This window comes from Oncorhynchus clarkii, chromosome 13, assembly GCF_045791955.1.
Source record: "Oncorhynchus clarkii lewisi isolate Uvic-CL-2024 chromosome 13, UVic_Ocla_1.0, whole genome shotgun sequence".
Taxonomy (NCBI): domain Eukaryota; kingdom Metazoa; phylum Chordata; class Actinopteri; order Salmoniformes; family Salmonidae; genus Oncorhynchus; species Oncorhynchus clarkii.
In genome coordinates this window covers 36,615,149-36,639,857 of record NC_092159.1, presented here as the reverse complement: position 1 = coordinate 36,639,857, position 24,709 = coordinate 36,615,149, and the positions used below count along the sequence as shown (strand labels likewise).

The 24,709-nt window shown below is 43.7% G+C and overlaps 1 protein-coding gene across 4 annotated transcripts in view; it reads left to right on the top strand.

Moving 5' to 3' along the window:
* The first annotated feature begins 2,753 nt into the window (after positions 1 to 2,753).
* The window catches only part of LOC139364605 (junction plakoglobin-like), a 71,744-nt gene continuing 49,788 nt past the window's right edge, over positions 2,754 to 24,709 (top strand). For 2 of the 4 annotated variants that reach the window (XM_071101489.1, XM_071101488.1), the window contains exon 1: positions 2,754 to 2,878. The gene's annotated coding sequence lies outside the window, so the exon portion shown is untranslated. Of the gene's footprint in view, positions 3,044 to 21,143; positions 21,162 to 24,709 lie in introns of those variants that run through there. The other 2 variants (XM_071101490.1, XM_071101487.1) reach the window with 2 other exon arrangements.

Genomic DNA, 24,709 nt, shown 5'->3' with positions numbered 1-24,709 from the left:
AAATTGGTTGAGTTAATTTCCTCAATTCAAGTCGCTGCCATGGGCCAACCCACACAAATACACTATATATACAAAAGTATGTGGACACCCCTTGAAATTGTGTATTTGGCTATTTCAAGCCACACCCGTTGCTGACAGGTGTATAAAATTGAGCACACAGCTGTGCAATCTCCACAGACAAACATTGGCAGTAAAATGGCCTTACTGAAGAGCTCAGTGAATTTCAACATGGCTGGAAAGGATGTCACCTTTCCAACAAGTCAGTTTGTAAAATGTATGCCCTGCTAGAGCTGCCCTGGTTAACCATAAGTGCTGTTATTGTGAAGTGTAAACGTTTAGGAGCAACAACGGCTCAACCGCAAAATGGTAGGCCACACAAACTCACAGAATGGGACCGCCAAGTGCTGAAGAGTGTAGTGTGTAAAAATCGTCTGTCCTCGGTTGCAACACTCACTACCAAATTCCAAATTGCGTCTGGAAGCAACTTCAGCACAATAACTGTTCATCAGGATCTTCATGAAGTGGGTTTCCATAGCCGAGCAGCCGCACACAAGCCTAAGATCACCACATGCAATGCCAAGTGTTAGCTACAGTGGATTAAAGCTCGCCGCCATTGGACTCTGGAACAGTGGAAACGTGTTCTCTGAATCAAGATTCACCATCTAGCAGTCCGATGGATGAATCTGGGTTTGCGGATGCCAGGAGAAAGCTACCTGCCCTAATGCATAGTGCCAACTGTAAAGTTTGATGGAGGAGGAATAATGGTCTGGGGCAGTTTTTCATTGTTCAGCTTAGGCCCCTTGAAGGGAAATCTTAATGCCACAGCATTCAATGACATCCTAGATGATTCTGTGCTTCCAACTTTGTGGCAACTGTTGCAGGAAGGCCCTTTCCTGTTTCAGCATGGCAATGCCCCCATGCACAAAGCGAGGTCCATACAGAAATGTTGTGTCAAGATCGGTGTGGAAGAACTTAACCCCATCGAATAGGAACACAGACTGCGAGCAACGCCTAATTGCCCAACATTAGTGTCGACCTCACTAATGCTCTTGTGGCTGAATGGAAGCAAGTCCCCGCAGCAATGTTCCAACATCTAGTGGAAAGCTTTTCCAGAAGAGTTAAGGCTGTTATAGCAGCAAATCGGGGACCAACTCCATGTTAACGCCCATGATTTTGGAATGAGATGTTTGACAAGCAAGTGTCCACATACATTTGGTCATGGAATATATGTTCTTGTAGATTGTGGATTTCCCTTCCAGTACAGTAGCTGCAAACCTCATATTCTTCTAATTCAACTATTCGTCTTCATATTAGCCACAAAAAAGTCTGTTGTCGGAAACACTGACTGATTCATGGTCATTTTGTGACTAGATCTCATACATGTGTTGTCATGTTTTCAGAAACATGTCCAAATGTCATACCAGATGCCTGATAGACAAACCAAAAGGGTTTCTCGTATGCCATGTGAAGAAGTGTCAGGTCAGGACTGAATCCAACCTCTTAGATAAAGCCGTCATAGAGAACAGAGACTGGTCAATGGAGTTCTTCTTTCACACATTCTGCCTTGAGTGGTGAGCTGGTGGTTTGTGGTCCAGTTGGTTAAGCCCTAAGTGTTTTTCAGTGTACAGTATGTTCTCTGGTCAATGAAGTGGAACACATGACAGGAACACATACATGGAGTATGATGGTGGGTGCAGAAAGACAGGTTAGGCTGACATTGGGTGTCCCTGGCCTAGACTGACCCATCTGACCTCTGAGCTCTCTTAACCTACGCACACACATGCATGCACACACACTTATTTTTATTTTTGTATTTTTTATACCCCTTTTTTCTCCCCAATATCGTGATATCCAATTGCGATCCAATTACAATCTTGTCTCATCACTGCAACTCCCCAACGAACTTAGGAGAGGCGAAGGTCGAGATGTGTCAAAAGAAACACTGTTCAACTGACAACCGAAGTCAGCCTGCAGGCGCCCGGCCCGCCACTAGAGTACGATGTGCCAAGTAAAGTCCCCTCGACCAAACCCTCCCCTAACCCGGATGCAGTGCCTTAGGCCACTGCGCCACTCGGGAGCCCCCCCCCCCCACACACACACATTCTGCATAATACACACATTGACTAATTACTTTCACAATGCTTCTCTGTTGCCTCAGTGACAATCACACATCACAATCTTTAAGTGGAGAGGCTGGCAGAGTACAGGAGTTAAGAGGGATTATTTGGTCATAACTCTCTAATGAGGGCACTGAACGTTTAATTAGATTAGATGTACATAAGAGAGGAAGAGAAATGATATTGCCCACATATTTAATTTGGTTGTAATTATTGTGGCAGGTTCTGGAGATGTATGGGTGATAGATAGGAAAGCAAACATTTCAATGTAGGCTTTTCCGCTTAGATTTAAAACAAGCAGGAATTATTACATTTGGTGAATGTCATATTAGACATTATGTTTTTAAATTGTTATTGAATGTCTGTTGATGATAGTTATTCCTAATGATGTATCACAATCTATTTCATAATTGTGCAGGGAGAAACATAAAGGAGACGAATATTTAGGCTATTCCTCACTCCAGAAGGAATTGAAAATTGTTACCGATATTGCACATACTTTTCAATTACCTTGTAATAACACTGTATTTGTTGATTTAGCCAATGACCGTTTCAACAACCCGCCTATTGGGTCTCTCTTGGTGCCGTGGGTGGAGACTCCACGAAATTGACGTTGTCACTGAACCGTTGCTCAACACATTCCCGACTTGCTTGGAACGGAGGGATCCAGAACGAGCAGGCGAACACGGGATTTAAGAAAAGTTTATACTCGGAGTGCTGCGCGCAAGGAGGTCCTGAAACCGGCGATTTAATTGCGCAAGGTAACCAACCTGTCAACACACTGGCGCTCTGGGGCGTCGCTTCAGTTGCATGCTGTAACATAGTGGAGTTTATTTGAGATAATGTCATGTTTTGTAGTGTTCGGAAAGCGAATGTTCGAGCAACAGTATTTTCTCCAACAAGATGCTGTGATGCGTTGTGAATAGGTAAGGTATTGATCAGGTGTAGTTTATAGCATTATCAATACCAAGTGACATTCCTTTCCAGCTGCTGAGACTGATATACTCCCTCTATGTCGTGTTTGTCTGGCATTTTTGATTGTGTCCGTGAACGTAGCCAGCCAACCTTCCTGAGCGTTTCAGTCTTGCCAGATGTGGGACATTTTGTTTCGGTCGAATAGGCTACGCACTGAGCTATATAATTGTTACCAGAATTGTCTCACACTTCTGCAATGTTGCTGTTGCTTTTGAATCGACATTCTTTGTCTGTGACATGGGTGTAGGCAGCAACCCATCGGTGTCGGTGCGAGTGACCAGGCTAGGGGAAACTTGACTGTTTATTGATAGGAACTCAGGAATAGAGGTGCATGCACCTCTATCTCCAAATAGGGATGCATGCGAGTAGAATAGCCTAGGCATGACTAGTTTGGTATAAGTAGCCTAGACTATTGTTTTAGCTCATTCTAAAACATGAAACTCACCCTGTTGTCAATTCACCAAATATTTGTGTTGGTATTGCAATATGCTCAGTGTTACCGTATGCTACAGTTATGTCCTCTCCTGTGCGTTGTGCGTGGCTACCCGGACGATGCCGTCATGGTAATTACAATTACAGTAGAAGTTGTTTTGTAGTGGTGTTCGTTGTGAAAATCGATACGTGAGTGAGTCCCATAAGTGCCACCACACCTATATCAAATTATCTCACACTCACCGTGAGCGTCAGTCATGTTTCCTAATTGTAGCCTAGGCTACATGTAAAACGGATTGGAGTTCTTGCCGTTAGGGAAAATCAATGTTTAACTTTCTGTTTCGGAGCCAGGGTTGCCAGGTCTTGCTAATTTTTTTAGCCCTAGTGACCACCCAAAACCCACGCAAAAAGCCTGAAAACTAGCCTATTTGTTTTCTTCACAGCAAGACAGGAGTTGCCACATTGATACAATAAACCCTTTTTCCATAACATAATCAAAATTCGGTTTTGACCAAAATAATAATTATTGCAAACGAATTTGAATATGTTGCAAGAGAAAATATTAGTTGCCCATATTAAACTCATCAGTGAAGATCTTTTTTGATCAATGGATGTCGATTTAACTTGTCTGACTACTATGATTAAGCAATAAGGAACAACGGGGTATGGTATATGGCCAATATATCATGGCGAAGAACTGTTCTTAAGCATGATGCAACGCAGAGTGCCTGCGTACAGCTGTTAGCCTTGGTATATTGGCCATATACCACAAACCATATGTTAAGACTACAAACTGTTATAAATGACCCATTTACGAGATTTACTTGTTATTTCAGTAAGCATAGGCTAGAGACTAAAATCTGGGTTTATGATTGTAATTCAACCTTGCCATAGTTTGCTTAGATAGATTCAGCTAGCCTATAGCCCCTGATAGGCCTACATCTTATTTCAGATAGGCTACAGTAACCTAGGCGAGATGAAGGCAAGATGTAAACTGAACGATTTAGCAGCTTGCTTGGTTCAAATTAACACAGTAATTGATTCAACATGAATAGTTTGGCAATTTCGAGGTAAGAAGAGCTTGAGTTTCACAATAGCCTGCTGGAATAGGATACTGAGGATGGGGTCGTAATTTCAACCACTGAATTAAATATGAATAATATGTACAGTACCAGTCAAAAGTTTGGATACACCTACTAATTCAAGGGTTTTTCTTCATTTTTACTATTTTCTACATTGTAGAATAATAGTGAAGACATCAAAACTATGAAAAAACACATATGGAATCATGGAGTAACCAAAAAAGTGTTGCAGGTAGACTAGTAGTTAGAGCGTTAGGCCATGAACCGAAAGGTTGCTGGATTGAATCCCTAAACTGACAAGGTGAAAATCTGTCATTCTGCCCCTGAAGAAGGCAGTTAACCCACTGTTCCCCAGTAGGCCGTCATTGTAAAGTAGAATTTGTTCTTAACTGACTTGCCTAGTTAAATAAATACAAATATTTCAGATTCTTCAAAGTAGCCACCCTTTTCCTTGATGACAGCTTTGCACACTCTTGGCATTCTCTCAACCAGATTCACCTGGAATGCTTTTCCACGAGTCTTGAAGGAGTTCCCACATATTCTGAGCACTTGTTGGCTGTTTTTCCTTCACTCCCTGGTCCAACTAATCCCAAACCATCTCCATTGGGTTGAGGTCAGGTGATTGTGGAGGCCAGGTCATCTGATGCAGCACTCCATCATTCTCTTTCTTGATCAAATAGCCCTTACACAGCCTGGAGGTGTGTTGGGTCATTGTCCTGTTGAAAAATAAATGATAGTCCCACTAAGTGCAAACCAGATGGTATGGCGTATCGCTGCAGAATGCTGTGGTACCCATGCTGGTTAAGTGTGCCTTGAATTTGAAATAAATCATGGATCGTGTCACCAGCAAGCATCCCCACACCATCACACCTCCTTCATGCTTCACAGTGGGAACCACACATCCATTCACCTATTCTGCATCTCACAAAGACATGACGGTTGGAACAAAAATAACAATTTGGACTCATCAGACCAAAGGACAGATTTCCACCAGTCTAATATCCATTGCTCGTCTTTCTTCGGAGCAAGCAAGTCTCTTTTTCTTATTGGTGTCCTTTAGTAGTGATACATTTTATTTTACCTGTAGCCTAATCTGACTGAATGTTGCAGTCAGTCTAATGCATTCCAACAACTGATTGGCATTTGCGATAGAGCTTTTAGAACTTCCAAGTTAATTAACTAAACATGGCCATTAATAATTGCATAATAACACAAGGCTACAACAACAATACACTGAAGTTATAGGCTATGTATCACATTTGTTTGACAGCTCCAGGTAGGCTACACAAGTGGCACAAATTGTTTTGCAATGACTCCAGTAATATAGTCATTTCAACATATTTATTGTATCAAATGTTAGCCTACAGTTGCCTGCAATGGCATATAAATGAATAGGCTACTTGATGGCCAGCAGACGCAAATGTATCATTCTCCACATTTAATGTCAGTTTCATTGAGGACTTTTCACCATAACAGAAGCACACCATGGAGTTCCATAACTTCCATGAAAATGTTCCATTTGTGCATAATGACAAGTTACCTAGCCTACCTACAACTGCGAAAAAGTTGTCACGATGTGCGCATGTGCTGCTCTGTCTCCTCTCACTCACGTGACTCAGCCAATAGTGGACTAAGCTGCATACTGCAGTGCTCTCTCAACACCCTGCCTCATTGCCTGATAGTCAGCAGCAGCAGGTCACATTGAAATAGACTTGTATTTCTTTAAAGAGAAATGCCATGGCGGCCGCGTAGCAAGTAGAAGTAGCCCAAAAACCCACAACCTAGGACCAATACATTTTCAAATCGTTTTCAAAGTTGTCCAATTTAGCAGAAAAACTGCGGACATGGCAACCCTGTTTGGAGCACATTGGGTGAATGGAATTGGATGGGACTTTCTGCTGGCTACACGAGAAAAGTACTGGAGAAAAGTAGCTACACATCAGTCAGAGAGCTGTATGCTGATAGAATGCCTGTTCGTGAATTCTCATCCGAGTGGAGAAGTGCAACTGAAGCAGAAAATGCATCTGATGCCGAGCAGAAATTACAATAAGAAGCATTTTACACCTGCATTTAAAAAATTAGAATTGGTGTGAAAAACAGTATGGGGATGAGGTAGGTCAATTGGGTGGGCTATATACCGTTGGACTATGAACAGCTGCAGCGATCGGTTAGCTGCTCAGATAGCAGATGTTTAAAGTTAGTGAGGGAGATAAAAGTCTCCAACTTCAGGGATTTTTGCAATTCGTTCCAGTCGCAGTCAGCAGAGAATTGGAACGAAAGGCGGCCAAATGAGGTTTTGGCTTTAGGGATGATCAGTCAGATACACCTGCTGGAGCGCGTGCTACGAGTGGGTGTTGCCATCGTGACCAGTGAACTGAGATAAGGTGGAGCTTTACCTTGCATAGACTTGTAGATGACCTGGAGCCAGTGGGTCTGGCGACGAACATGTAGCGAGGGCCAGTCGACTAGAGCATACAGGTCGCAGTGGTGGGTGGTATAAGGTGCTTTAGTAACAAAACGGATGGCACTGTGATAAACTGCATCCAGTTTGCTGAGTAGAGTATTGGAAGCTATTTTGTAGATGACATCGCCGAAGTTGAGGATCGGTAGGATAGTCAGTTTTACTAGGGTAAGTTTTGCGGCGTGAGTGAAGGAGGCTTTGTTGCGAAATAGAAAGCCGACTCTAGATTTGATTTTGGATTGGAGATGTTTGATATGAGTCTGGAAGGAGAGTTTGCAGTCTGGCCAGACACCTAGGTACTTATAGATGTCCACATATTCTAGGTCAGAACCATCCAGGGTGGTGATGCTAGTCGGGCGTGCGGGTGCAGGCAGCGAACGGTTGAAATGCATTTGGTTTTACTAGCGTTTAAGAGCAGTTGGAGGCCACGGAAGGAGTGTTGTATGGCATTGAAGCTCGTTTGGAGGTTAGATAGCACAGTGTCCAAGGAAGGGCCAGAAGTATACAGAATGGTGTCGGCTGCGTAGAGGCGGATCAGGGAATCGCCCGCAGCAAGAGCAACATCATTGATATATACAGATCAACAAATGAGGGTGCCTGGGGACATGCAGGGCCTACATTGTGAGAGGTGGGTTGCAGGAGAGTATTTAGATGTTGAGGTTTAGCAAAATATTAAAAAATATATGCGAAGAAAAATATGTAAAAAACGATATATACAAGGGACACGACAGGACAAAGACGTCTGACTGCTACACCATCTTGGATTACACATGCCGCTCGTTTGCATATTAAGCTAGCAGCCTCCATGGAAATTCGCTATTACTTGTGCTAATTTTTTTATCATTCTGGTAATAGATGCCCAATGTTTTTTTTTTGCGTTTTTGGGCATCCCCTTGATATAATCTGTGAATACCATATATCAGGATATAAGAGAAGGACGGTATAACGCTATGAAAATCTGGATACCACTCAACCCCAGGTTAGGGGAAGAGTTAGCTAAAAGGGTTAAGATTAGGGTTAGTGTTAGGCAAAGGGTTAGCTAACATGCTATGTAGTCGCAAAGTAGCTCAAAAGTAATAGTAGTTGAAAAGTTTCTAATTAGCTAAAATGCTAAAGTAGTCCGTGATGAAATTCGAACTTGCAACCTTTGGGTTGTTAGATGTTCGCATTGTATGCTTACCCATCCACCCTGACCAACCACCCGTTTCCATCTGTCTTATGTAACCATACCAAACATAACATATCATACTAATTTGCGTGTCTCCGATTTACATTTACTATGTTACGTCTAGTCTATGAGACCAGGCTGGGAAACAAGTTTCTAAAAGAGCTTGTGACAGTGGATGCTCTGCTTTGCGGTCTACAAGCCCCCATCACACGCCTATTAACTGCCACCGCTCACTCCATCTCGCGCAGACCTACTACGGCCACTTTAGTTGTCAATAATTATCCCTTTGTGAAAATAGGGTATGGTCATGTTCTTGTCCAAATGCTGTAAAATTGCCGTCATTCAGTTGCTCATTCAGTAGCTCACTTTCCCCCCCCCCATAATATGCCTTTGAGATATAGGCCACAGCCTTTCCCCCTCTCCAAATAGCTTTTTTCCTCTCCTCATAGATATTTCCAGGTGGTAACCTATCCCTCTTCTTTGAATCACTATCATAGTGGTTTTCCTCCTTTTCCCCCTTATTACATCTTCAAATGCATCTTGGTCTGCAGTAGCCTTTTATGACATTAAGCCAGGTTGCTCTGGGTGCTAATGAAATCTCATTTCTAGCTGGTTGGTTGGCAACTAACGTCAAACTTGGGCAGATCTCAACACCCATAATAGTTTTCAGGTTATCAGGTGAATCCAGTCATCCGTATTTCAATACCTAGATGGCTGAATGCTTTTGTGAAGTGTCAAATATAGCCTACCACATCACAAGATGGATTATAGCCAACTTATCTAGGGACATCATGAAGCCCGGAGGCAGGTTTTTACCTAGGTGGCTGACATAATGTGTTTGTCAGGTGGAAAAGGGAACCAACTGGAAGTTCAAACGTAAAGCTTTTAAAGCAGTGGCTGCATCTTGTTCCATAAGCTATTCATCCCACCCTCCTATTTCTCTCTACTTGGCTGATCAAGGCTTCATTTACTGGGATACTATCAGAAACATGCCTATAGCTCCATCTTGCCCTCTGTTAAGTGGAGTTTCATATTGCCTTCCGTCATATTGCTTTCTTATCTGATCCATGAAGTTTGCAGAATGAAATGTAGCCAGAGTCTCTGTTTAGCCTAGATTAGTGGTTACCAAACTGCTTACAACATTTTTACGGTTGCCTTGCAGTGTTTGTTGACACTGTTGTTGAAACTGCCCATCAAAATCACTTCTCTTCGGTGGGTTGTGGCGTCTTGCCCATGTGCAAGAGATCAGAAGAGAGTACTGCCAGGGCCCCGGGTTCACACAGGGACTGTCATGGGATACATTTATAATAAGGTATTTTTTGAGTGGGCAGGAGTGTCACGGCTGTCGTAAGAACGGGACCAAGGCGCAGCGGATGTTTAGTTCCACATATTTAATTAAAAGAGAAACTTAAACAAAACAAAATATATCAATAAACGAACAACTAAACGCGACTATGTGGTGCACATGCACAAACACAAAACAATATCCCACAAACACAAGTGGGAAAAAATAGCTACTTAAATATGACCTCCAATTAGAGACAACGATTACCAGCTGCCTCTAATTGGGAATCATACAAAACACCAACATAGAAAATATAAACTAGAACACAACATAGAAATTATAAACTAAAATCTGTTACGTTCAATAGAATAATCATCGGACCAAGGTGCAGCGCGATATGGTTTACACATATTTAATAGAGAAACACACAAAACAAAACAATAAACATGCAACTACACATAAACAATATCCCACCAAACACAGGTGACAAAATCCTACTTAAATATGATCCCCAATTAGAGACAACGATAGCCAGCTGCCTCTAATTGGGAATCATTCCAAACACCAACATAGAAAACAAATCTAGAACCCCACATAGAAAATATAAACTAGACTAACCCCCAGTCATGCCCTGACCTACTACAACAAGGGCTTTCTATGGTCAGGGCGTGACAGTACCCCCCCCCCCCCCCGGAGGAAGGCTCCGGCCATGGAGCTGGACTGGACACCGTACCCGGACTGGACACCGGCGCAGAGGAAGACTCCTGCCCTGGAGCTGAACTGGACGCCGTGCCTGGACTGGCCACCGGCGCAGAGGAAGGCTCCAGCCTTGGAGCTGAACTGGACACCGTGCCTGGACTGGCCACCAGCGCAGAGGAAGGCTCCTGCCCTGGAGCTGGACTGGACAACTTTCCTGGAAGCGCCGGACCGTTGACCCTCGCTGGAGGTTACGAACCATGGACCGTCGCAGGAGATTCTGGACCGTGGACCGTCGCAGGAGATTCTGGACTGTGGACCGTTGCAGGAGGTTCCGGACTGTGAACCGTCGCCGGAAGCTCTGGACTGTGAATGCGCACTGGAGGCCTAGTGCTTGGAGCCAGTACAGGTGGCACCAGACTGGTGACACGCACCTCCGGGCGAGTGCTGGGAGAAGGCACAGGACGTACCGGACTGGGGAGGCGCACTAGAGTCCAGATGTGTGGAGCTGGTACAGGTTTCACCAGACTGCCTACCGGATCCTCTGGTCGAATGTTGAGCAGAACACACTTGCACAACATCTCCCTCCTCTCTCTCTCTCCCAACTTCTCCATCGCCTCCCTGACGGTCTCTGGCTCTTCAGGGAGAGTGCGGGGAGCTGGCACAGGACGTACCGGACCGGGGACACGCACTTCAGAACGAGTGTGCTGCAGCATTCTCATCGCTACCACCTCTCTCCGGAATCTTTCATCGAATTCCTCCTCTGACTCCCACACAGGCTCTGGCACGCTCCGCTGCTCGACCGCCAGCTCCATGTGCCCCCCCCCCAAAGATTCTTTGGCAGCGGACTGATGACACGCTCCTTATGGCGAGTGCGAGGAACCGGCACATGACATACCGGGCTGAGGAGGCGCACCGGAGATCTGGTGCGTGGAGCCGTCACATATGGCACCGGACTGATGACCCACTCTTCAGCACGCTTACGCTGCCGCATACTCCTAGCCAACTCCATTCTCCGGTATCCTTCCTTACACTGTTCTTCTATCCTTGTGGGGACCTAAAATCTCCCAGAGTCCCCACAAGGATAGTAAAACAAGGAAAATTCTCCCCATTTATCACGTTTATCACGCCTCAACATGGGCTTTATCTTCAAGGCGACGCTTTGTGGAAGAATGATCTTAGGCCTAAACTCTTGTTTCATTTCTCCAATAGCTTTTGGGCTCATCTGATGGTGGAATAGCATCAAACCAATGGGCGGGTGGCTTCAGATACTGTAAACCCGATGGCTATTGCCAACAACATCCCTCAAAGGTCAAGGAAGATTCACTAGGTCAGTTTCAAAGTTGAACTCAACTAGAAACAATGCCAAGGCCTCCAATTAAAAAACATCCCATTTAAAAAACAAACTCACAAAAGGGAAGATAACGTCCATATGAGCACAGCTTTAGCCCTGTAAGTGCTGCTCTGTAATGGTCCTTAGGGTAGTGTTCAATTTAAGGATCACTCTGCCTTTAAAGCGGCTGAATGTCAGGAGCATTCTAATTGAAGCAAATGGGAAGCAAAGGCACAGTGTGAGACGAGTCCTGCGTGCGCCTCAGTGCCAGTACTGAAAGACGATACTTATTCAAGGAAAAAGTACATTGCAGACACCTTCAAGGTAAGCTGCCATTCAAGATAAAAACGAAAGCCCCTTCTTCTTATAGTACCTCTGAAATCATGAGCCCAGATTTAAAGGGACTGTGTCAGTGGTCGCAATGGAGAATTTCAGCACATTCCAACCACAGGTGTGAGTGAATGTGATTGAAATTGGACCACTCAGAATTGCTTAGAGGTGAGACCATTCAAACAAATCCACACACACAGCCCCCTCTTCTCTCCTCCTCCTTTCACTCTCTACCTTACCGACACACATTCCAACCATCCATCCAACTGCTGCCAGCAGTGTAAGAGCGCTAGCCAATATTATCTTTCTGTTCCTTTCGCCCATATCATCAGAGAAACCTGCAGACGGAGCCTGACAAGCTAAAGTGACACGCTAAAGGCGCTTCCCCTGTGGAGCCTTTCTGCTTATCCCCTACCACCTGCTCACGTCGCGATATCGCCCGCTCCCTCCTCCCCCACCCCCCATCCTTCGCACTCCCCTCAGCAAAGCTTCAGTGATATTGCAGCCCCACTACTGCCTGCCAACATGCACCCCCCCCCCCCCAATCCATGGAGTGTGTCAATTCTCTCCCTGAGAGAAGCGGGAATAATCGTGAGTAGCATATTCATGACAGCGTCGGTTTAATAAGCGTCCTCTAGTCGTCAGTTTTGGACCGTGACAGTGACAGTATGATAGGCGTTACGGTTGGTGTAAGTGGTGGTGAAAAGTAAACTGGGTTGTGTGTACGTGAGTGGAGAGTGCTTTGCTTTGCCTAGAAGAGGAGGTTTATAATAGACAGGGTCTGTTAAATATGCTGGGCTAAACGTCAGGGGTGTTTGGCGAAGGTTTGACGTTCCGCAGGGCTCAGGCTGCCAGCAAAGCAATGTCTGGTCCTTTCAGAGGAGACTGGTTTGAGGCAGTCAGCCTAGCTAATCTCATTCCCCCACCATAGTCGAAGTCCAGACTCTCTTTTCTTTGTCTCTCGTTCACTCTCTCTTTCCATCTCTCTAAGTCTCTCTCTTTCTCACTCTATCTCTCCCCTCCAACCCATCCCTCACCATGCTGGAACCGCCTACTCTCTTTTTCTTTATTTTTTCTCCCTCACACACTCTCTCTATCTCTCTCCCCCCCTCCAACCCTGCTGCTTGTACTCTATCTGTCAGGGACCTTTGAGAGAGATGGCAGGTTACACCTGGATCAGCTAGTCCTATATTCCCCCACTGATAGTGGGGTCTGCTCTGGTCCTCTTCCTCGTGCGCAGTGTGTATGTGTGTGTGTGTGTGTGTGTGTGTGTGTGTGTGTGTCGGCATGTTGCCTTGTCTGTAGAGGGCACACATTTGGTGTGTGTCTGTGTGTGGGTATATGTGCTCTGCATGTCTGTTATTATGTTTGCATGCATTTTACGTTGCGTTTTCTGTGTTTGTGTGTGTGCTGCTCAGTGACAGAACTGGCAGTGGATACTGGAAATGACCTTTGTTGTCAAAAGCAGGTATATTCTCCCTATAGTTATGTAAGGCCTAATTATTATACAACCTGTCAGTTTGGTGTATTCCTATACTTCCCGCCGACCAGGATTTCTCCTCCGAGCAGTATTGTCCCACATCTACTGTTGTCGGAACACTACACTACACTGCCCTCGATAGTATGACCCAAATACTCTATGTATTCAAAACGACACTGTTGTTCAAATACCTTGTACAACATTCTAGTGCTGTGCATAACCACTTAACTATGCAATTTATACACTAAAGCTAGGCCTTTGGGCAGTAGTTTGAACACTCCTGATTTTTGAATCTTCGTTCTGCATATTGTAGTTTAAACACTATTCTAACAGTGATTTAGCCTCTTATGGATCCCTTCACGTGCCAATCCCTTTAGCGTGATCGATTTGACAACATCCAGTGAAATGGCAGTGCGCCAAATTCAAACTTCAGGAATATCAATATTCAACATTCACGAAAATATATGTGTAATACATCAAAATAAAGCTTCACTTCTAGTTAATCCAGACGCTGTGTCAGATTTCAAAAAGGCTTTATGGCGAAAGCGGACCATGCGAGTATCTGAGGACAGCGCTCCGCATACAAACACATGAAAATCATATTTCAACCAGACATGTGTGCCACAAAAGTCAGAAATAGCGATATAATTAATGCCTTACCTTTGAAGATCTTCTTCTGTTGACACTCCAAAATGTCCCAGAAACATCACAAATGGTCCTCTTGTTCGATAATGTGCTTCTTTATGTCCCAAGAATTTCCATTTATTTGGCGTGTTTGATTCAGAAATACACCGGTTTCAACTCGCCCAACATGCCTACAAAGTATCTAATAAATGACCTGTAAACTTGGTCCAAACATTTCAAACAACATTCCTAATCCAACCTCAGGTACCCTAAAACGTAAATAATCGATACAATTTAAGACGGAATAAACTGTTTCTAATACCGGATAAAAACAACATGAAGCGCGTTCCAGTTCACACGCACCAAAACAGTAGAGTCCACCTGGAGTGACACTTACAATGAATAGCCCTACTTCTTAATTTCTCAAAAGAAAAACATCAACCAATTTCTAAAGACAGTTGACATCTAGTGGAAGCCATAAGAACTGCAACCAGGTTCCTCATAAATAGGGCTTCCCAAAGAAAACAATTGGAAAACACAATGACCTCAAAAAATGTTTTCCCTGGATGGATTGTGTTCGGTGTTTTGCCTGCCGAATCAGTTCTGTTATACTCACATACATTATTTTAACAGTTTTAGAAACTTCAGAGTGTTTTCTATCCAAATCAACAAATCTATTATATACATATCCTAGCTTCTGGGCCTGAGTAGCAGGCAGTTTACTTTGGGCACACTTTTCATCCGGACGTCAAAATACTGCCCCCTAGCCTTAAGAAGTTTAAAGAGCGACTGAACGCACTGATTCTGCTTATTTTTCTTTTGCTCATTAAGAAAAACAAGATTTTAGTCTTGGGGGTGTGGTTCGATGTGGCAGTTACTTAAGTTTGCCCCACATTGGACACCATAAGAACAAAGCCATTATCACTTCCTCAAAATAGTCAAAATTAATCTAAGATAAATCAAGAAATCTGTAATTAATGTTGATGTTTTTTCTGAGGATCTTTTAGATAGCAATTTTACTAGCTAAGGTGTTTGGTGCAGTATTTCGCAGGTCAAAGTTTGATCCGCTGTGCTGCTGAGCAGGCCTGTCTCACTGTCTGTGTGTTCTGCTGTACGATTGGATTCTAGTGCAAAGACTTCACACAGCATTATTCCGACATGACACTCTTGACACTCAACTTGACATATTACAGCAGTCAAAACACTGATAATACTCGCGCTAGTCAAGACAACAATAAATTATTCATAAAAAACACATGCAGTAGTGAAAATGCTGCTTTTCCCACGTTAGTTAAAACATATTCTGGACTCACACACAATCAAATGGAACCTTAACAAGAGTAATCTTCAATGAATCTTTAAAGGAGAGAAGTGGTTGATTATTTCAGCCTTTGTATTTACAACTCAATCTACTTAGCCAATTCTTTGTCTACACCAGTGGAGGCTCGTAGAGGAGGAAGGGGAGGACCATCCTCCTCAGTGAATTTCATAAAAATAAAAGTATTGAAACATTAAAAAGTGATCTACAGTAGCCTCAACAGCACTCTGTAGGGTAAGCACCATGGTGTAGCTGGAGGACAGCTAGCTTCCATCCTCCTCTGGGTACATTTTCTTCAATACAAAACCTAGGAGGCTCATGATTCTCACCCCCTTCCATAGACTTACACAGTAATTATGACAACTTCCGGAGAACGACCTCCAACCTATCAGCTATTGCAGCATGAACTGACATGTTTTCCACCTAATCAAAATACTAGATAATGAATCTAGTACTGAAAGCATAAGCTACAGGTAGCTAGCACTGCAGTGCATAACATGTGGTGAGTAGTTGACTCAAAGAGAGAGAAAGACAGTAGTGGAACAGTTTTGAATAAATTCAATTCTTCCAAAATTAAGGAGAAGTGAGAGAGAGCTAGCTATAGTTGATTGTATTTTGCTGGGCACGTCTGTCACACTGTCTGTGTGTTCTGCTGTACGATTGGATAGACCACAATCACTGCAGCTGTTTATCCCATGGTAGTCGGCAAGTGGGTATTGTCGAAATCAAAACCCAACCCTTAAATAAGTCAAATAAGTTAAATATGACAGAAATGAACCTACTTGCACTTTGTCGTCAATTTGTGCACTGGAATAAATGTTTCTGACTAATATTGATGTCACATATGTCATTTTCAACTAGGGAAGTTGGTTTTTGAGTTCAGTTCTGCTTCATAGAGTGCACTACGTAGTCGTCTTAAGAGTTAACTGTACCCTTAATTCTGAATACCACAAGGTAGTTCTAGTGCAAACACTTCACACATCATTCTGAAGACATGACACTCTTGACACTCAACTTGACCTCTTACAGCAGTCAAAACACTGCTACTACACGCACTAGTCAAAACAACACAAAATGGTTTATAAAGAAACACATGCAGTAGTGAAAATGCTGCTTTGCCCACATTAGTTAAGACAATTTCTGGACTCACACACCATCAAATGGGACCTTAACAAGAGTCATCTTCAATTCATCTTTAAAGGAGAGAAGTGGTTGATTATTTCAGCCTCTGTGTTTACGACACAATTTACTTAGCCAATCCGCTGCCTGTTTATAAAGAATGCTTTTCAATTTATCCCTTGACTTCCACCACCTTTCCTCCTTTGTGTTTACGTAATGATTGTTTTGATGTAAGCCTTCATTTATTTGAATTATAGGCGATGGCAACCAATTTGAATTGGCACATTGAGGTATAATGAGTGTAGCTCAAGGAACAGAACAATGAGGTGCTCTCGTCAACAAGCATCGATTGGAACATGAGAAAATTAGAACTGACTGAGTCGTCTGAAATGGCTCGCGAGCAATCCACTTTAGCCTTGAACGAACATATCCATTTCTTCACATGCTATGTCAATGGGTACGTCTCCCCCGCTTGTTGCACCCCCGCTTGGTTTCTTCCTCCTCAGCTCTGGGCAGTTTGATCTGTTAAATTTCACAGGGCTTAACCGTCCCCTGTTTTTCTCCGTCTGTGTGTGGAGGAAGAGTTCACTCAGTGTGCGGATTATTTCTCCCATGAGGCTGAGGGGGTGAGGAGAGCCCAGTCTGTCAGATCTGCCCACGTTGCCTCGCGGTTACCGTGCCAACCCCTAGGGTCGGAGGGTGGGAGGGAGAGTGGAGCCGGGTGTCTGCAGGCTGTCAGGTCTCTGCCAGGTCTCCCCGCGACAGACCAGACCAGACCGGCTACATCTCCACAATGGCCAGTGCCTGTTGTTTTCAGGTTAAGGTCTTATTCAAATGGCCTTTGCATACTCTGGTCTTGTAGTCCACCGCACCCACTTCTGTTCTCCATCTGTGTGTGTGTGTGTGTGTGTGTGTGTGTGTGTGTGTGTGTGTGTGTGTGTGTGTGTGTGTGTGTGTGTGTGTGTGTGCGTGTGCGTGTGTACCTGTGCGTGTGTGTGTGTAGGTAGGCCTGTTGAGCCATACAGCATACAGCTGGCTCCTCTGCACAAAATCAGGATGTCTGGAGGACAAGAGGGTGTAGGAGGGCTCAGGTTTTGGCCTACAAGATTCTTGTCTCTCTTTGTGTGTGTCTCTCTCTCTCTCTCTCTCTCTCTCTCTCTCCAGCTCGATTCGGTTCTATGTAGCAACATTTAAAAAACTTTTTTTTTTTACAGTGGATAAAAGTAGAGACTCAAAGCTAGAAAATTGTATATCATACACTGCAGTTGAGGAACAATGGGAAGGTAATTCTGCTTTGAAGTTGATAAACTTGTAACCCAATTTTTGAGAAAATGGCCCTTGAATGTTCTGGTACACCTACTGGAGAGCTCTTCTTTGCCTACAACAGTGGAGGCTCCACAGAGGAGAAAGGGGAGGACCATCCTCCTCAGTGAATTTCATAAAAATACAAATAGTGAAACATTAAAAAAGTTATCCTTTTTCGATAAAACTATACACATATATATTCAAGTCACCAAATAATTGATTAAAACACTGTTTTACAATGAAGGTCTACAGTAGCCTCAACAGCAGTCTGTAGGTTAGCACCATGGTTTAGCCGGAGGACAGCTAGCTTCCATCCTCCTCTAGGTACATTGACATCAATACAAAACCTAGGAGCTTCGTGGTTCTCACCCCTTTCCATAGACTTACACAGTAATTATGACAACTTTCAGAGGACGTCCTCCAACCTTTCAGAGCTCTTGTAGCATGAACTGACATGTTGTCCAACCAATCAAAATATCAGAGAATGAATTTAGTACTGCAAGCATAACTTACAACTAGCTAGCACTGCAGTGCATAAAATGTGATGAGTAGTTGACTCAAAGAGAGAGAAAGACAATAGTTGAACAGTTTTGAACAAATTAATTTCTTCCAAAATGAAGAAGAAGCGAGAGAGAGAGCTACCTATATTTGTTTGTATTTCTTCATACTCTCACTTTCACTTAGCTACTGAATGCAACTAGCTAGTTTAGCCTACTCACGCTCAAACAGAGAGGGATGCTATGTTAGCTAGCTGGCTATGGCTATCCAACACTGGAACTCTTCCAAGTCAAGGTAAGCTTTTGATTTGATTAATTTCTTGCCACCGGGGCCTGCCGGTGTAACTGCTAAACTGTTTTCTGACTGTACAATGTACTGCATGATTGTAGAGGGTTTACTAACACGTTAGTTCTTGTAGCTATGTTGACTATGAAGTGATAACGATGTAGGCTGTGTGCAGCGGTTATAGCGGTCATGTTATGAGTGTTTGGCTTGGAAAGTTTTTTTTTGTCTAGTCGCAGATAGCTGATGTGTTGTGCACTGAAGTCCACAAGCGAAGGAAAAAGGTGAGAGGAGGAGAGTGCGTAGATAGTTGCTGTTTTCATGTGGCTGCTATGAAAGTGAATTGTGTTTGCGTATGATCAGGGGTATATTTATTCCGCCAATTGTGTTCAAAAACGTTTCTCAAACGGAACAAAAATACCTGAATTTGTCCAGTAGAAATTCTCATTTGCAACTGTTGGACTGATGATTACTCCCTAGATCGACTAGTTGAAGGCAAGAGTGTGCAAGGCGTGTCACGCCTGCTCCCAATCTCCCTCCCTGGCGCTCGAGGGAGCCGGGCTTTCCTGCACTATGCACTCCTGCCACCATCATTATGTACACCTGCTTCACTCGTCATGCGCATCAGCGATTCATTGGACTCACCTGGACTCACCTGTGTTATTACCTCCCCTATATCTGTCTGTTCCCCAGCTCTGTTCCCCGCTTCAGCATTGATTGTCATATGTCGTTGTTTTACCCGGTTCTGACGCTGTTCCTGTCCTGTTCCAGATAACATTTTCATTCATAGGCTATGTTGTAGCAACCTCGTGATGGGTACAGGGAAAAATCAAGTAAACCTATCGATGTTAAATTGAGCTGGGTGAATGAAATATGAATGACAGTCATCCAATATGCTGTAATAGAAATAAGGCCATGCTCATAAAAGAAAATGATCATCCTACCTCACCTTGGACCGGACCGACCGCCACTGGTCTACACCCATTCAGTATCATTCACACCCTCTTAAGCCTTAGCCTCACCCATCTCTTTAAGGATTCAGATTTAAGGCCATGTGCTAAACAGAGTGAGTTAGGTAGTGTAGTAAACATCCAAACATTTCAAGACTAAAAGTGGTGAAAGTAGTAGCAAAAATACACTTTATCTAGTCCTTGACCTATATCATTCCCCAATCATTCCCCAAGTACCCCCAACAGTACACATTTTCATTGTAGCCATGGAGAAACACACCTCATTCAACTCATTGAGGGCTTGATGATTAGTTGACAAGTTGAATCAGGTGTGCTTGTCCAGGGTTACAATACAAATGTGCACTATTGGGGATACTCGAGGATCAGGGTTGGGAAACACTGTCCTAATCTGACTTTGCCTCAGGTCATGTTGTTATTCACATTATTGTCTCTGGTTAACAAACACTATTTCAAATAAAATCAATGTTTATTTGTCACATGCACAGGATACGTAAGGTGTAAACTGTACAGTGAAATGGTTACTTGCGTATTTGCATAGTAGCAATATCAAAAATAGAAAGTGTCCAGATAAATATTCTATAAATATTTTATAGTTATTAGATGACTCCTACCCAGACACACTTGTCTAAATTGATGGACATGGACACCTATCTAAGTGGACGGGTCACTATTGTTTAGACATGTACACATGTTCATGAAATACTGTACAATAGATGACCGTAATCACCACCAGATACACTTGTCTAACTTGATAGGGCATGTAATCATCTGACGAAGTGGAGTCTTTTGTTTAGACATGTAGCTAGCTAGCTAAACAATGTGCCTAATGGTGCTTTCAAGACAACTGGAAACTTGGAAAAATGCGAGGTCAAATCATCACGTCAGTGATCTTCAGATCCTAAAATTGGGGCTCTAGAAAGAGGCCCGAGTCACCGAGTTGGAATACCAAATTGGATGACCGTTCTAAATTATTTTTCCCTGTCGGAGTATGCTTTTTTCTGAGTTCCCTGTTATCTTGAACGCCCTGAAGTCGGAAGTCGGAGATTTCCAAGTTCCCAGTTCAGAGTTCCCAGTTGTTTTGACCGTGGAAATAATCCCAAACCATACTACTAGAAATACAAACTGATTGTGATAGCTAGCCAACATGCATGAATCTGCAGGTAGCTAAAGATAACTAACTAGGTTCAATGTTAGCTAGCTAGCTAACATTAGGCTATAACTAGCTATGCAAATACATTTCTGAGATACAAATAATATTACTACACAGATCATACACATAATGTTAGCTAGCTAATAGTATGCTTTAACTTTCAATGAAAATTACTTTCTGACAAAGTTAGAAACGTAAAATATCTGAAAATGTAGCCTACTAGACTAGTTTGAAGATGTAATCCGGAGACAGGTGTTTTCTGTGTTCTCTTTTCGACTCCCCTCCGCATATGTGTAAAGAAATGCCAGGGTTTTCTCCATCTCCTGAGCTATCATCCTCTGCTTCCACCGGGCATTCCCACATCCTCCATGACAACAACACTGTTGATTGCCGTTTCTTCCCCATCACTGTCATCAGAAGGCTCTACAATGTCTGCTTCAATGAAAATGTTTTTACCTAAATCAGGTATTTCCTCGTCGTCTGATTCATTTTCAGAGTCAGAGAGAGTCGACGTGGCACGATCGTCCTCCAGAAGGTAATTCCATTGCAACATTTTCCCACTGATCTTCGTCCATAGTGCCTGTTAATTTCAGGGTAGCTCTTTTTGCAGTTCTTCATGACATCTTTCAAAAAAGACACAGTAGAAAGGATTATCTACACATACTGAGCAGCTCATGTTATAGACGGAAGCCTGATACATGGCAGACCAACCCAAACTCATCTCTCGGCATGTCCTATCCATTATCTCAGGCAATCATGGCTAGCGAGAAGGTTCCTGTCTTTTTCTGTGGCTAAACCAACCAGGTTCCTAATTGAACAATTGTATTTGTACTTACAGATGGCATACACGTTTGTTATTAAGGCACATGAAAGTTCACATGTTCCAGAAGGCAAAAATGTTCTGCCAAAAAAGGCATTTTGATTAAAAAAAACATATTGTGTATATACAGTATTATGGTCCAATGGCTGTATGTTTTTGTGTGTATTTGTCAGTATTTTGTGTGTGTATATATATATATATATATATATATATATATATATATATATATATATATATATATATATATATAGTGTGAGAACAGAGCAGTGTCGATAGTGGTTAAGAGACATGACCTCAGATTATCCGGTGCTGTGTTTTATCAGGGTTTTTTGAGGGGAAGGGTGACATATTGCAGGCCACAATGCCATCCCCTGAGGCTGTCTCACACGCACTCCATACACACACACACACACACACACACACACACACACACACACACACACACACATATAGATGCACACATACAGACACACACACACACACACTTTTATCTCTATCTGACAGAGCCAGTTTCTCTCTGGTCAAGGAACAGCTCCCACAGGATCTAAGAAGAAAGGAGGGCTGCAGAGAGAGGAGTAGAGGGGAGAGGAAGACAGGCAGAGATAGAGACAGATCTAGACAGACAGAGAGCGGGAGGCTGGAGACAGAGGGTGGAGAGATGGAGATGATGAAAGGACTTAGACTTGTTGAAAGACAGAAATTAGGTGGTTGCCAAAGGAGGAAAACATGTTTTGTTCAGAGTTGTTTTTACCAATAATGTTTTTTGCAAAAATGTAGCATGCAATGTCAGTGGGGAGAATTGCAGTTAAAAAAGCACCATTTCAATCCCTGCTTTGTCGCTGTGAAAGAAAAGTAGCGCGTGCATGTGTGTGTGTACATGTGTGTTTTTTTACACGCATGTGTGTGTGTATGGTGTGTGTGTTCAGGCAAGCCCCAGTAGTCTATAACCCGTGTGTCTCCAGTGAGAGGATGTGTACCGAGCCAGGCCCCTCCAGTGAGCCAGTCGAATCCTTTCAATTGATGCCTCGCTCAGAATATTGAAGGCCCTGTCTTCTCCAATTACCGTCACTGTCTCCCCCCACCTCCTTCACTTCCCAACCTCTTCACGATCTCCTCCTCTCCGCTCTTCTTCCTTATCTCTCTTTGCTTTTCTCTACCATTTTCCTTTCCTGCCTAACGGTCTTTCTGCGTACTTTTCCTTTCCTCTGTTGCGCCATATCCCTCCTTCTTTTCCGACTATTTATTTTTCTACTCGTTAAGTTCCCCCTATCCCTCGTCTGTCCGGTTCTCCTCTCTCTATCTCGCCTCGCTTGCCCTCGGTCCTCACCGTCTTTGAACCGCTTCCACTTTCGCACTCTCTCTGTTGCCTCGTCTTTTGCTCAGTCTGTCGGCGGCAGAGTTGGAATTGGCTGCATTGCTACGACATCCTGCAGTGCTTCAGTATGCAAAGCTGAGAAGCTGGCTGGGTTTTCACCCAGTGCAGTGACAGCATAATGTCCTCCTGGCGTCACACACCAGCAGATGAGGGGCTAAATAGTCACTGTTAGCAAACCCAGCGGGTTCATTTAGAAAACAAACCAACATCTTTTATTGGAAGAACTATGAGTTTAGGCAATAACAAGTTGCTTGATGAATTCTGTTGTGCAGTTCAGCAGCTGAGACACATTTTTGGAGGCCTCTCTCCCTCTCGCTCTCTCTCTCTCTCTCTCTCTGTCTGATCTTTGAAATCCATTTTCTTCTGGCAAGGCAGGCTAGTATCTCCAAATGTTTTCTCCTGTTGAATGTTATATTATTTTCCAGACAAGCTCTAAAGGGAATTTGGGGGATTTTCTCTGCTCCCTTCAAACAGAGGGAAAGTAAATTCTATATCCATCCGATATAGAAAATTGGATAAATGTTGCCTGTAAACATAGGCTCTAGCCCTCCGCCTCCCTCCACTATTTCTGTCTTCCTCAGTCACCCTCACTCTCTTTCTGTCACTCTTTCCTCTTTCATCGCTCCAATTCCATCCCTCTTTTTTTTCCCCTCTAGTTTATTATTTCTGTTCAATCTTCTCTGTATATTTTTCTGCTTCTTTGTCCAATTCATGCCCCCTTTCTTTCTCGCTTTCTCTCATTCCCCTCATCTTTCATTTTCTGTCTCTGAGGTCTCTGTGGTCGGGCTCAGCTCTCCATCCCATGGGCACAGTTTCAAAGTGAGCCGTTTAGGCGCTCGGCTGATTTATTTAACGCCTAGTGTGTAATCGCCCACAAATCCGGCTCACCAGGAGCCAGCACTCTTTTTTTTTTTCTCGATCCTTCGTTTCTCTCTCTCCTCCTGTACTCATTTCAAAGTCTGTCCCCATCTTAGCCATTGCTGAGCCTGGCATTGATTGGGTGGGCCCAATGCTCTAACCATTCGGCTATCTGCCACCCCTTGTGGTAGGGGGCTGTGGGTAAAATGGACTGAATGGGAGAAATAAAAACAACACTTCAAGGGAAACCTGGAGAGGGAGAAAACAAACATTCGGCCGCCTCGCCTCAGTCCCTGGAGCTTTTTTCTGGTGTGAAGGAGGACTGGATAGATTGTGGAGTGTGGCGCGTGGATAAAGGGTACTGCTACAAAAATGATGTTATCTGCTGGGTAAAACGCTCGCCTCCTCATATCGCACAATCAAAGAAGAGGCTGGCTGTGGTTGGTACCAGGGGGGAGTAGCAAAACAAAGCTGGGGATGGAGCTTGAGATGGAACTTGAAAGTCCTGGTTGGAGGGTCGTTGTGAAACTCACACCACACAGCATTCCTCACAACGTTCACAGTGTTCTTTTCCCCTTTCTAAGTTGCTATTGAAAGTCAACACGCCACAAGAGGTCACATAAGTGAAACTCTTTTCACCTTGGTTTAAAAGGACTGAGTTGATTTTTACATGCTACGTGCAATTTTGCCAACACAATTATATTTGTAAGCCATGTTTCTTGTTGCATAATGGACTCTCGTATCCTAGTTATCCATAAAGGGTATTCACAACCTGCGTGGAGAGAAGGATGTGGGGAAAACCTGGTATAAAACATGTCTGCAAATTGTCACTAATTTGCTGATAAAATTAGTAAATAGAGATGCTATCAGTGGTTATGGCCAGGACGTAACCTGTCCCCCGCCCTGGCATGGCCAGGGCATAACCTGTCACCCACCCTGGCTTGGCCAGGGCATAACCTGTCACCCACCCTGGCTTGGCCAGGGCATAACCTGTCCCCCACCCTGACATGGCCGGGGTTTAACCTGTCCC